This window comes from Eurosta solidaginis, chromosome 4, assembly GCF_040869045.1.
Source record: "Eurosta solidaginis isolate ZX-2024a chromosome 4, ASM4086904v1, whole genome shotgun sequence".
NCBI lineage: Eukaryota > Metazoa > Arthropoda > Insecta > Diptera > Tephritidae > Eurosta > Eurosta solidaginis.
Window position 1 is genome coordinate 22,907,061 of NC_090322.1, and position 12,027 is coordinate 22,919,087.

At 35.2% G+C, this 12,027-nt stretch overlaps 1 protein-coding gene across 1 annotated transcript in view; it reads right to left on the bottom strand.

Annotated features, from left to right (window-relative positions):
* LOC137248434 (zinc finger protein 91-like) overlaps positions 1 to 12,027 on the bottom strand; it is a 137,945-nt gene that overhangs the window by 32,352 nt on the left and 93,566 nt on the right. The window lies entirely within an intron of this gene.

Below are 12,027 nucleotides of genomic sequence, written 5' to 3' on the forward strand. Positions count from 1 at the left end.
GTACGATATGGGTATCAAATGAAAGGTGGTAATGAGTATTTTAAAAGGGAGTAATCCTTAGTTCTATAGGTGGACGCCTTTTCGAGATATCGCCATAAAGGTGGACCAAGGGTGACTCTAGAATGTTTGTACGATATGGGTATCAAACGAAAGGTGTTACTGAGCATTTTAAGAGGGAGTGGGCACTAGGTCTATAGGTGGACGCCTTTTCGAGATATCGCCATTAGGGTGGGCCAGGGGTGACTCTAGAATGTTTGTACGATATGGGTATCAAACGAAAGGTGTTACTGAGCATTTTAAGAGGGAGTGGGCATTAGGTCTATAGGTGGGCGCCTTTTCGAGATATCGCCATTAGGGTGGGCCAGGGTGACTCTAGAATGTGTTTGTACGATATGGGTATCAAATGAAAGGTGGTAATGAGTATTTTAAAAGGGAGTAATCCTCAGTTCTATAGGTGGACGCCTTTTCGAGATATCGCCATTAGGGTGGGCCAGGGGTGACTCTAGAATGTTTGTACGATATGGGTATCAAACGAAAGGTGTTACTGAGCATTTTAAGAGGGAGTGGGCATTAGGTCTATAGGTGGACGCCTTTTCGAGATATCGCCATTAGGGTGGGCCAGGGGTGACTCTAGATTGTTTGTACGATATGGGTATCAAAGGAAAGGTGTTACGTAGCATTTTAAGAGGGAGTGGACATTAGGTCTATAGGTGGACGCCTTTTCGAGATATCGCCATTAGGGTGGGCCAGGGGTGACTCTAGAATGTTTTTACGATATGGGTATCAAATGAAAGGTGTTACTGAGCATTTTAAGAGGGAGTGGGCATTAGGTCTATAGGTGCACGCCTTTTCGAGATATCGCCATTAGGGTGGGCCAGGGGTGACTCTAGAATGTGTTTGTACGATATGGATATCAAATTAAAGGTATTAATGAGGGTTTTAAAAGCGAGTGGCCCTTAGATGTATATGTGAAGGCGTTCTCGCGATATCGACCAAATGTGGATCAGGTGATCCAGAAAATCATCTGTCGGGTACTGCTAATTTATTTATATATTCAATAACACTAACAGTATTCCTGCCAAGATTCCAAGGGCTGTTGATTTCGCCTTGTAGAACTTTTTCATTTTCTTCTACTTAATATGGTAGGTGTCACACCCATTTTACAAGGTTTTTTCCAAAGTTATATTTTGCGTCAATAAACCAATCCAGTTACCATGTTTCATCCCTTTTTTCGTATTTGGTATAGAATTATGGCATTTTTTTAATTTTTCGTAATTTTCGATATCGATAAAGTGGGCGTGGTTATGGTCGGATTTCGGCCATTTTTTATACCAAGATAAAGTGAGTTCAGATAAGTACGTGGACTAAGTTTAGTAAAGATATATCGGTTTTTGCTCAAGTTATTGTGTTAACGGCCGAGCGGAAGGACAGACGGTGGACTGTGTATAAAAACTGGGCGTGGCTTCCATCGATTTCGCCCATTTTCACAGAGAACAGTTAACGTCATAGAATCTATGCTCCTACCAAATTTCAAAAGGATTGGTAAATTTTTGTTCGACTTATGGCATTAAAAGTGTTCTAGACACACTAAATGAAAATGGGCGGAGCCACGCCCATTTTGAAATTTTCTTTTATTTTTGTATTTTGTTGCATCATATCATTACTGGAGTTGAATTTTGACTTAATTTACTTATATACAGTAAAGATATACAGTAAAGATATTAAATTTTTTGTTAAAATTTGAATTTAAAAAAAATTTTTTTTAAAAAGTGGGCGTGTTATTCATCCAATTTTGCTAATTTTTATTTAGCACATATATAGTAATAGTAGTAACGTTCCTGCCAAATTTCATCATGATATCTTCAACGACTGCCAAATTACAGCTTGCAAAACTTTTAAATTACATTCTTGTAAAAGTGGGCGGTGCCACGCCCATTGTCCAAAATCTTACTAATTTTCTATTCTGCGTCATAACGTCAACCCATCTACCAAGTTTCATCGCTTTAACCGCCTTTGGCAATGAATTATCGCATTTTTTCGGTTTTTCGAAATTTTCGATATCGAAAAAGTGTGCGTGGTTATAGTCCGATATCGTTCATTTTAAATAGCGATCTGAGATGAGTGCTCAGGAACCTACATACCAAATTTCATCAAGATACCTCAAAATTTACTCAAGTTATCGTGTTAACGGACGGACGGACGGACGGACGGACGGACGGACATGGCTCAATCAAATTTTTTTTGGATCCTGATTATTTTGATATATGGAAGTCTATATCTATCTCGATTCCTTTATATATGTACAACCAACCGTTATCCAATCAAACTTAATATACTCTGTGAGCTCTGCTCAACTGAGTATAAAAAAAAAAAATCCTGTGTGAAGTTGGGCCCTCCATTCGCGAGTATTTAAAAAAACCAAATGCCATTCGTTTGTCCATCGTTTGTCCATCGTTTGTCCACGTTTGTCCAGGAAAAATTTTCGTTTGTCCACCTTTTGCTAAAAAGTTATAACAAAAACATTTTTTTTCGAAAAACCCCAAAAATTTTTTTGTTTCGCTTTATTGTGCTAAATCGTATGTCCATCGTTTGCCCATCGTTTGTTCATGTTTGTCCAGGAAAAAATTTTCATTTGGCTACCTTTTGTTAAAAAGTTATAAAAAATTTTTTTTTTTTCGAAAAAACCCAAAAAAAATTTTGTTTCGCTTTATTGTGCTAAATCGTATGTCCGTCGTTTGCCCATCGTTTGTCCATGTTTGTCCAGGAAAAATTTTCATTTGGCTACCTTTTGTTAAAAAGTTATAACAAACATTTTTTTTTCGAAAAAACCCAAACAAAATTTGTTTCGCTCTATTGTGCTAAATCGTATGCCCGTCGTTTTCCCATCGTTTGTCCATGTTTGTCCAGGAAAATTTTTCGTTTGTCCACCTTGTGTTAAAAAGTTATAACAAATTTTTTTTTTTCTCGAAAAAACCCAAAGAAATTTTTGTTTCACTTTATTGTGCTAAATCGTATGTCTGTCGTTTGCCCATCGTTTGTTCATGTTTGTCCAGGAAAAATTTTCATTTGGCTACCTTTTGTTAAAAAGTTATAACAAATTTTTTTTTTTTCGAAAAAACCCAAAAAAAATTTTGTTTCGCTTTATTGTGCTAAATCGTATGTCCGTCGTTTGCCCATCGTTTGCCCATCGTTTGTCCATGTTTGTCCAGGAAAAAGTTTCATTTGGATACCTTTTGTTAAAAAGTTATAACAAATTTTTTTTTTTCGAAAAGAAAATGTTTAAATTATAACTTTTTAACAAAAGGTGGACAAACGAAAATTTTTCCTGGACAAACGAATGGCATTTGGTGTTTTTAAATACTCGCAAATGGAGGTGCCAACTTCACACACGATTTTTGTTTTTTTGAAATAACTTTTTAACAAAAGGTGGACAAACGAAAATTTTTCCTGGACAAACATGGACAAACGATGGGCAAACGACGGACATACAATGTAGCACAATAAAGCGAAACAAATTTTTTTTTGAGTTTTTTGGAAAACAAAATTTTTGTTATAACTTTTTTACAAAAGGTGGACAAACGACAATTTTTCCTGGACAAACGTGGACAAACGAATGGCATTTGGTGTTTTGAAATACTCGCAAATGGAGGTGCCAACTTCACACATGATTTTTGTTTTTTTGAAATAACTTTTTAACAAAAGGTAGACAAACGAAAATTTTTCCTGGACAAACATGGACAAACGATGGGCAAAAGACGGACATACAATGTAGCACAATAAAGCGAAACAAAAATTTTTTTGGGTTTTTTCGAAAAAAAATGTTTTTGTTATAACTTTTTAACAAAAAGTGGACAAACGAAAAATTTTCCTGGACAATCGTGGACAAACGATGGACAAACGAATGGCATTTGGTTTTTTTAATTACTCGTAAATGGAGGTGCCAACTTCACACACGATTTTTGTTTTTTGAAATAACTTTTTAAAAAATAGTGGACAAACGAAAATTTTTCCTGGACAATCGTGGACAAACGATGGACAAACGAATGGCATTTGGTTTTTTTAATTACTCGTAAATGGAGGTGCCAACTTCACACACAATTTTTGTTTTTTTGAAATAACTTTTTAAAAAAAGGTGGACAAACAAAAATTTTTCCTGGACAAACATGGACAAACGATGGGCAAACGATGGACATACGATTTAGCACAATAAAGCGAAACAAAAAATTTTTTGGGTTTTTTCGAAAAAAAATGTTTTTGTTATAACTTTTTAACAAAAGGTGGACAAACGAAAATTTTTCCTGGACAAACGTGGACAAACGATGGACAAACGAATGGCATTTGGGTTTTTTAAATACTCGCGAATGGAGGTGCCAACTTCACACAGGATTTTTTTTTTGAAATAACTTTTTAACAAAAGGTGGACAAACGAAAATTTTTCCTGGACAAACGTGGACAAACGATGGACAAACGAATTGCATTTGGTTTTTTTAATTACTCGTAAATGGAGGTGCCAACTTCACACACGATTTTTTTTTTTTTTGAAATAACTTTTTAACAAAAGGTGGATAAACGAAAATTTTTCCTGGACAAACATGGACAAACGGTGGACAAACGAATGAGATATGGTTTTTTTAATTATTGGCCCAAGTAGGTGCCAACTTCACAGAGCTCGATAATGAGTCTCTTGGTTTTTCTTTTAGACGTGGCAATTTTGATTTAATTTTTCAGGAGGTCTCCTTGATTGATTGGGAAGCTCTTTTTCTGGGTTATGATCTTTCTGAGAGTTTTAATGTTTTTAAAAATACCGTGAATCAAATCTGTATTAATAATATTCCGCGGAAGAATAAGAGTTGTTATAAAATTCCATGGTATACTAAGAAACTAAAGCGACTAAAGAATCTGAGGAATAAGTATTTTAAAAAGTTCAAATATACCAAATTGTTGGCTCATAAACGTAAATACCTTTTTTACTCCAATAAATTCAAAGCGTTAGGCAAGAGGCTCCACAGGTCTTTTGTTAGCAACTATGAATCTGACATCAAAGTAAACCCCAAGGCTTTCTGGAACTATGTTAAGGCTAAAAAACTTTGCTCGTCTATTCCTTCATCAGTCTTTTACAATACGGAGGGAGCTTCTGAACCTTTTGCGGCGGCTAATTTATTCGCAGACTTCTTTCGCGCCAACTTTGTGGCAGAACCTGATCTCCCAACGGTTTTCCCCTCATTAGTAGCTAATTCTATTAACTTCGGCGCCCTGAATCTGTCGCTAGACGATATTGTTAATGGGATTCGAAATATAAAATTGTCTACCCAGACAGATATTGACGGCTTATCGTCTTATCTTTTTAAAAACTGTTTGGCTTTGGCCACCCCACTCCTGCTAATTTTTAACAAATCTCTCGAGTGCGGCGAGTTTTTGGATGCATGGAAGATGACCCTCATCACCCCTGTTTTCAAACACGGTAACAAAAACAATGTTGCTAACTATTGCCAAATTGTCTACCATTTCGAAACTCTTGTGAGTATATTGTCAAACAGAAAATGTATTTTGCCGTTAGGCATCTAATCATAGAGAATCAGCACGGTTTTGTGTCTGACAGATCTACTGTGACGAACCTGTCGATTTTCTCTGAATTCTGCCTATCAGCCTTTAACAGTCGCCTTCAAGTCGATGCAGTATATACTGATTTTTCTAAAGCGTTTGATAAAATCAGCCATTCAATATTGATCTCAAAACTCAATTTTTCTTTCTTGGTTAAAATCGTATCTTGTCCAGCGGAACTGTGTCGTTGTGTTAGAAAATGCGCGTTCGAACTCTTTTGTTGCCACCTCAGGCGTACCTCAAGGTAGCATTCTTGGACCATTACTATTTATAATTTTTATAAATGACATTTCGGTCTGTTTTAAACAATCAAACTTTCTGCTATATGCTGATGATTTAAAGGTTTTCTCTACCATTTCAAACTTGTCAGATTCAGATAAGTTACTATCCGATTTGGACAATGTCGCTGCCTGGTGTAATTCAAACAATATACCGCTAAACGTAAGTAAATGTTTTCACGTAACATTTTCTAAATCTCGTTATCCCATATTCACATCTTATACCATTTGCAGTTCCCGCCTCTCAACTCTTACAGAACTGAAAGATATTGGGGTAGTTTTCGACTCTAAGTTTTCGTTCTCGATACATTTAAATTCTACAATTGCTAAGGCCTATTCTCTTCTTGCTTTTATCCGGCGTTTTAGCTCAAATTTTACGCATCCTTATACCCTTAAGATACTGTTCACCTCACTTGTTCGCTCCAAGTTGGAATATGCCTGTTTCATTTGGCGACCCTATCATGAGTGTCATATCAAGAGGCTCGAAAGTGTGCAAAAAAGCTTTGTTCGTTTTGCACTGCGTTGTAGCGTCATGTAGTGCCAGCCAACTAAAAACTTAAAATAAAACTAAAAACTAAAATAGCTGGCATCACCTCCACATGCAACCATGCATGTATGCACTTGGCGTTATGCGGCAGTTACCCACCGACGTGTGCCGTACGTAAGGACGTTTGTCGTACGAAGCACGTTTGACCGAACTCTCAAGCCCGTAGGAATCAATGTGTGCGTCTGTGTACATGTACATAACATATTTGTGTGTGTATTGTTTACAGATAAGCACTGTTGCCATTGACCATTTTGCATGTATGCTTATGGAAACATCAACTTTTTCCAATTTAATTTTTGATATTGTAAAAGGCCGGAATACATATTAAATAAGTATAAATAGATTACATATTTATAATCAGCACTTTTACATAATTATTTCGAATTATTTTCACAATTTTTCAAACTTTAATTAGGTGTTTTTGCATAAAATTGCAAACGGTCAAAAATTAGCGCACAAAAGTTTACTAGGCAACTCTGTCTAGTGAGAGATCGATCAGCTGACACGTTCTTACGGAAAAAATCAAAATTGTTTTGATTTCTACGTTCCGGGCTACGTACGTACGGGCGTTGCACGTGCGTGAGTTTTCGTTTACATTGCACGCTCATAAGATAGGTCGTGTCAGCTGACACGTTTTTGGTACGTACGTTCGTGAGTAACTGCCGCAATACTGGGTGAAAGAGTCGAATGACGGAGAGAATTCTGATTGGCTGAATCTTCCGTTACTCGACTCTATCACGCCACTGCATCATGCGATTTTACCGCTATGTACTTTTGGCATAGCGGCAGGGCTGCTTTGAAGCGTCAGCAGTTTTGAGTTTTTGGGCAGAGTTTGAAGTGAACCGGCTGCGGCAATACACGCGAGAAAGAACTAAGAATAAAATAACTAAGGACTAGGTTTATTAAAACTAAACATTTATTGTGCAAATAAAACTTAAAGCAACTTAACAAACAAACATAAGAGAACTTTAATAAAAAAGTAACTAAAATTAAAGCAAGTGCGGTGTTTATTTATTTTGCGTGTGTGGGCGCGCGAGGGGCTGTATGCCCAAAATTAAGTGGCATCGAAATGCCACTTTACATGGCGACCGTGACATGCGTTCGCAACGAAAGAATTTTTTTGTTAGAATAATGCGATTCTTTTCCATGTTTTAACTCGGAAAAAATAAAAACGGTTGTGTAAGAAAATCGCCAAAACTTTTTATTTCAAAGTGCAGCATATTTTAATATATATACTAATTTTCTACGCTTCGCGTTAATAACCGAATGACGGTGCCGAAAATCCACGAAACGGGATATCAGAAGACAGTAGCAGTGAAAATTATTGTGCCTAACGTAGTACAGTCCCATAGGGAGTTGATACCGTTTAATACCAAAAAGTAGGCGTGGAAAAACGTAAATTGATTGCGAATCGCAGAAACAAAAGATTTCCAAAAATAATTTTTGCCATAAAAATATGTTGAACATTTTTTTAAATATCAACATTATCACAGTGATGGTTTCTCACCGAATAAAAGTGAAGGTGGTGAGAGTTTGCTACGTTAATATGGGAAAAATGACGTTTCAATTCCTAAGTTGCGGCGTCGATGGAAAAATTTCGCAAAGGAAAAAAATTGGAAATTGCGGTGTCGTTTTAGAGCTCCGAAATTACGGCGCGACATTGTACATACATAATACAGTTTAAACGAACTCAAGTGTTAAAAAGGAAAATCTTCAAAAAATACAAAACCTACAAAAAAAAATTTGTAAACTACACAATTACACAAAATATTCTTAAATCAACAAAATATACAAAGATATGGGTGAACTGAACTAAAACTACAAAAATAATCCCAAAAAAAAAACATATATGTATATATACTATATATAAAATCTACAAAAAAGTACAAAATCTAGAAATTGAAAAAACTGGAAATAATACAAAAAAATCAAAAACTGAAAAATTAAAGCAAAAAAAAAAAAAAATTTTCAAAATTACACAATCACACAAAAAAAAAAACAAAACAGATTTCAAAGCGAAGAAACTGAATTAATGGCAACAATAAACATTTACATTTAAAAGAAATCTACGAAACACATACATGGATTCTAAAATTTTTCAACAAAAAAAAAATCATCCAAAACTCATCACTTGCCTGGAAACAAATGAAAATTACATAAAGGCAGATTATCATCACACTTCGAAAGGCGTGGAACACCCATTAGCCATACAAATAAAAGGTACCGGTGAAGATGTCAACCTGCAGATGAACCACGAAATATCAAGGGAAGGAGCAAAGTATGTATTTTATTTTCAAATACTTGTTTTAATCGTAAGCGCCATACAAAGGTTTATGTACTATTTTTATGTAGCCTAGAAATGCTGAAAATCAACCGATTGCGGTTTTCAAAAATTAAATAAATATAACTTTTTCCAAATATTTCTCAAATGCTTTCAAACCATTAATAGTATTTTTTGTAAACATTTACAAGTAACATTTCACAGTTTAAATACGTAGAAACATATGTATACCCTCAATACAAAAAAAGAAATGTCTTAATACATTACATACCCTAATACATATATAATGATATGCCATAAAATGAAATTTTTGCCTTTATATAACACATGAATTTAATATGAAAAAAAAATAAAAAAAATTTTCATTAACTACAATTTTAAACAAAGCGTTTCGTTTGCTGTAGAAATTATATATATACATGTTCTCGTGAAACAGTTTGGAGATTTTATTAATAGCGGTGCGTCCGCAATATAATAGAAGATTGATAGAAAGCAGTGCGTCCGTGATACAAACTACGTTTTTCATACTTTCAATATAAAGCGATGTGGACGTAAACATCGCCGTATATTCGAAAAAAAATAAAATTTTGGTTAGGCTTGTGGAAACAAGTGCGGTTTTTTTATATTTTTTTCCAATAGTCCGAAAAAAAAATATACCAGCCTGTTTCGGTTTTTACAAAATAAATAAAACCGGAACACGCTTGCCTATTTCCTTTTGCAAATCCCATTCTGGGGGGCGAGAAACCACAGACCAAGTGTCCTTTTTAGGACAACCTGTCCATTGGTTAGCTAGCGGGGCTAACCTAGTGGGGGACAGTCGGTAAGTCCGACTAAGTTCGGCACGGAAGGGGGGTAGGCATTTCTCTAGCCTATAATTTAGAGAAAATCCGCAGACCGGATGTTCCTTTGTTTAAAAAAAAAAAAAAAACAATTATATAACTTTCTTAACCAGACTTACCATTTTATAAAATTTATACCAAACGCAACAAATATTAACCGGATTTTCAAATAATACTCGGATTTACAAAATATTTACCTGATTTACAAAATTTTTTTTCTTTTGAAATAATTTTCAATAAAATTACCCTGTTTCAAACACATGTCCGATTCTGAGGGCAATTCCAGCGATAAATTAAGCTCTAAAGGAAGGTGTTCACTAGCTCGTCAAGAAGATTTTTTAGGATTTAATGACTCAGATTTCGCAGAAAATAATAATTCAAATTTTCAGCCAGTAACTAATATTATAAACACTCAGCCTTCAGCAAATCCGTCTAATAATTCAGACAACCTACTAACTAGCACTTCCAATTTTCAGTCAGGAGCTGACTTTTCCAATTCTCACTCTACTTCAAATTCTTCTACTTTGCCTTCAACAAATAATTCTTCAGATTTACAATCGAATAACAATATTTCAATCATGGCAACCTCAGAACAGAAAAAGGTGTTCATTACCAGTTGCGCCTCAATTATTAGGGACAAATACAGCGGCGATCCACTGGCACTAGAATCTTTTATCGACAATATAAAATTAATTGAAGCCTTCTCAGATGAAAATTTAAATAGTACTTTTATTGCATTTTTGAAATCCTAACTTGAGGGAAAAGCACGCGAAGCATTGCCAACCGTGATAAACTCAGTTGAGGACATAAAGACTTCTTTGAGAAATAGAATAAAACCGGACAACTCGAAAGTTGTTTCTGGTAAAATAGCGTCCTTACATGTCATCAATAATAACTACTCGGACTTTGCTAAGCGCGTTGAAGAACTATCCGACGCATTGGAACGTTCTTTGATTATTGAAGGTATGACACAAACCAAGGCACATGAAATGGCCGTAGAGCAAACAGTGAATGTGTGCAGGTTGAACACTCGTTCAGAGTTGGTCAAATCCATCCTGGCTTCAACTACCTTCAGTGATTCAAAAGACGTAGTTGCAAAAATGATAGTCGAACGTAATAATGAGGTAAAAGAAAGACAAGTACTAGCATTCCGTGCTCGTGGTAATTGGCAAAATAGTTTTCGAGGAAATTATAGAGGTAATAATTTCAATAATAGGTACAACAATCCAAATGCAAGATTCAACAATAACAATAGAAATAATTACAACAATAATAATTACGGGTACAATAATTCTAATAGAGGTAATAATGACAGATATAGCACTAATAGAAACAATCAGCCTAGTAGTAGTAACAATAATGCTAATAATAATAGACGTTCAAATTCGCGAAGTAATGTCAATGTACGCGCTTTAAACGTGAACGACCCTCAGGAGCGAACACTGGGGGCTCGGGATCACGATTTAGACAATTAAACGAATCTTCTTCAAAAATATTAAAATCCATCTACTGCTTGAACCTTAATTATTCAGATTTTATTGAACTTCAATGTAGCGATTCCTACAAACCATGTACTTTTCTAGTAGATTCTCAAGCAGATATTTCTTTAATCAAAATTTCATACTCGACAATCTTGGCAGAGCCAAATATTTTTCGACTTTAGATCTTTTTTCTGGTTTTCACCAAATACGACTTCATGTTAATTCTAGAGACGTTACATCTTTCAGTACAGATCGAGGAGCTTTTCGTTGGAAAGTTTTACCTTTCGGTTTAAATATAGCACCAAACTCTTTTTCACGTATGATGTCATTAGCATTTTCAGGTATTTCGCCAAATCAAGCTTTTATGTACATTGACGATGTTGTCGTCATCGGATGTAGCGAGACACATTACCTCAAAAATTTAGAAAAAGTTTTCGAAACTTGTAGAAAATTCAATTTAAAGTTAAATCCCAACAAATGCAATTTCGTTCGTTCTGAAGTAACTTTTTTAGGCCATAAATGCACCTCCAAAGGCCTGCTGCCAGATGACTCAAAAATAGACGCAATTAAAAAATACACTAAGCCTAAAGACAAGGACGCTGTTAGGCGATTCGTTGCATTTGCAAATTATTATAGGCGTTTTATACCTAACTTTGCGTCACTGGCAGCCCCTTTAAATCGTCTAAATCGGAAAAAAGTTGAATTTGTTTGGGATGATGCTTGCGAAAATGCTTTCGAAAAATTAATATTATCATTAATGTCTCCTCAATTATTACAATACCCTGATTTTTCAAAAGAATTTATTATCACTGTAGATGCATCTAAGAGTGGTTGTGGCGCTATATTAAGCCAAAAGCATGGAGATAATGACTTACCGATTTGCTTTGCATCAAAATCTTTCAATAAAGCCGAACAGAAAAAGGCAATCATAGAATTAGAACTTTTAGCAATACATTTTCCTATAAAACATTTTCGGCCGTATGTCTACGGTACACATTTC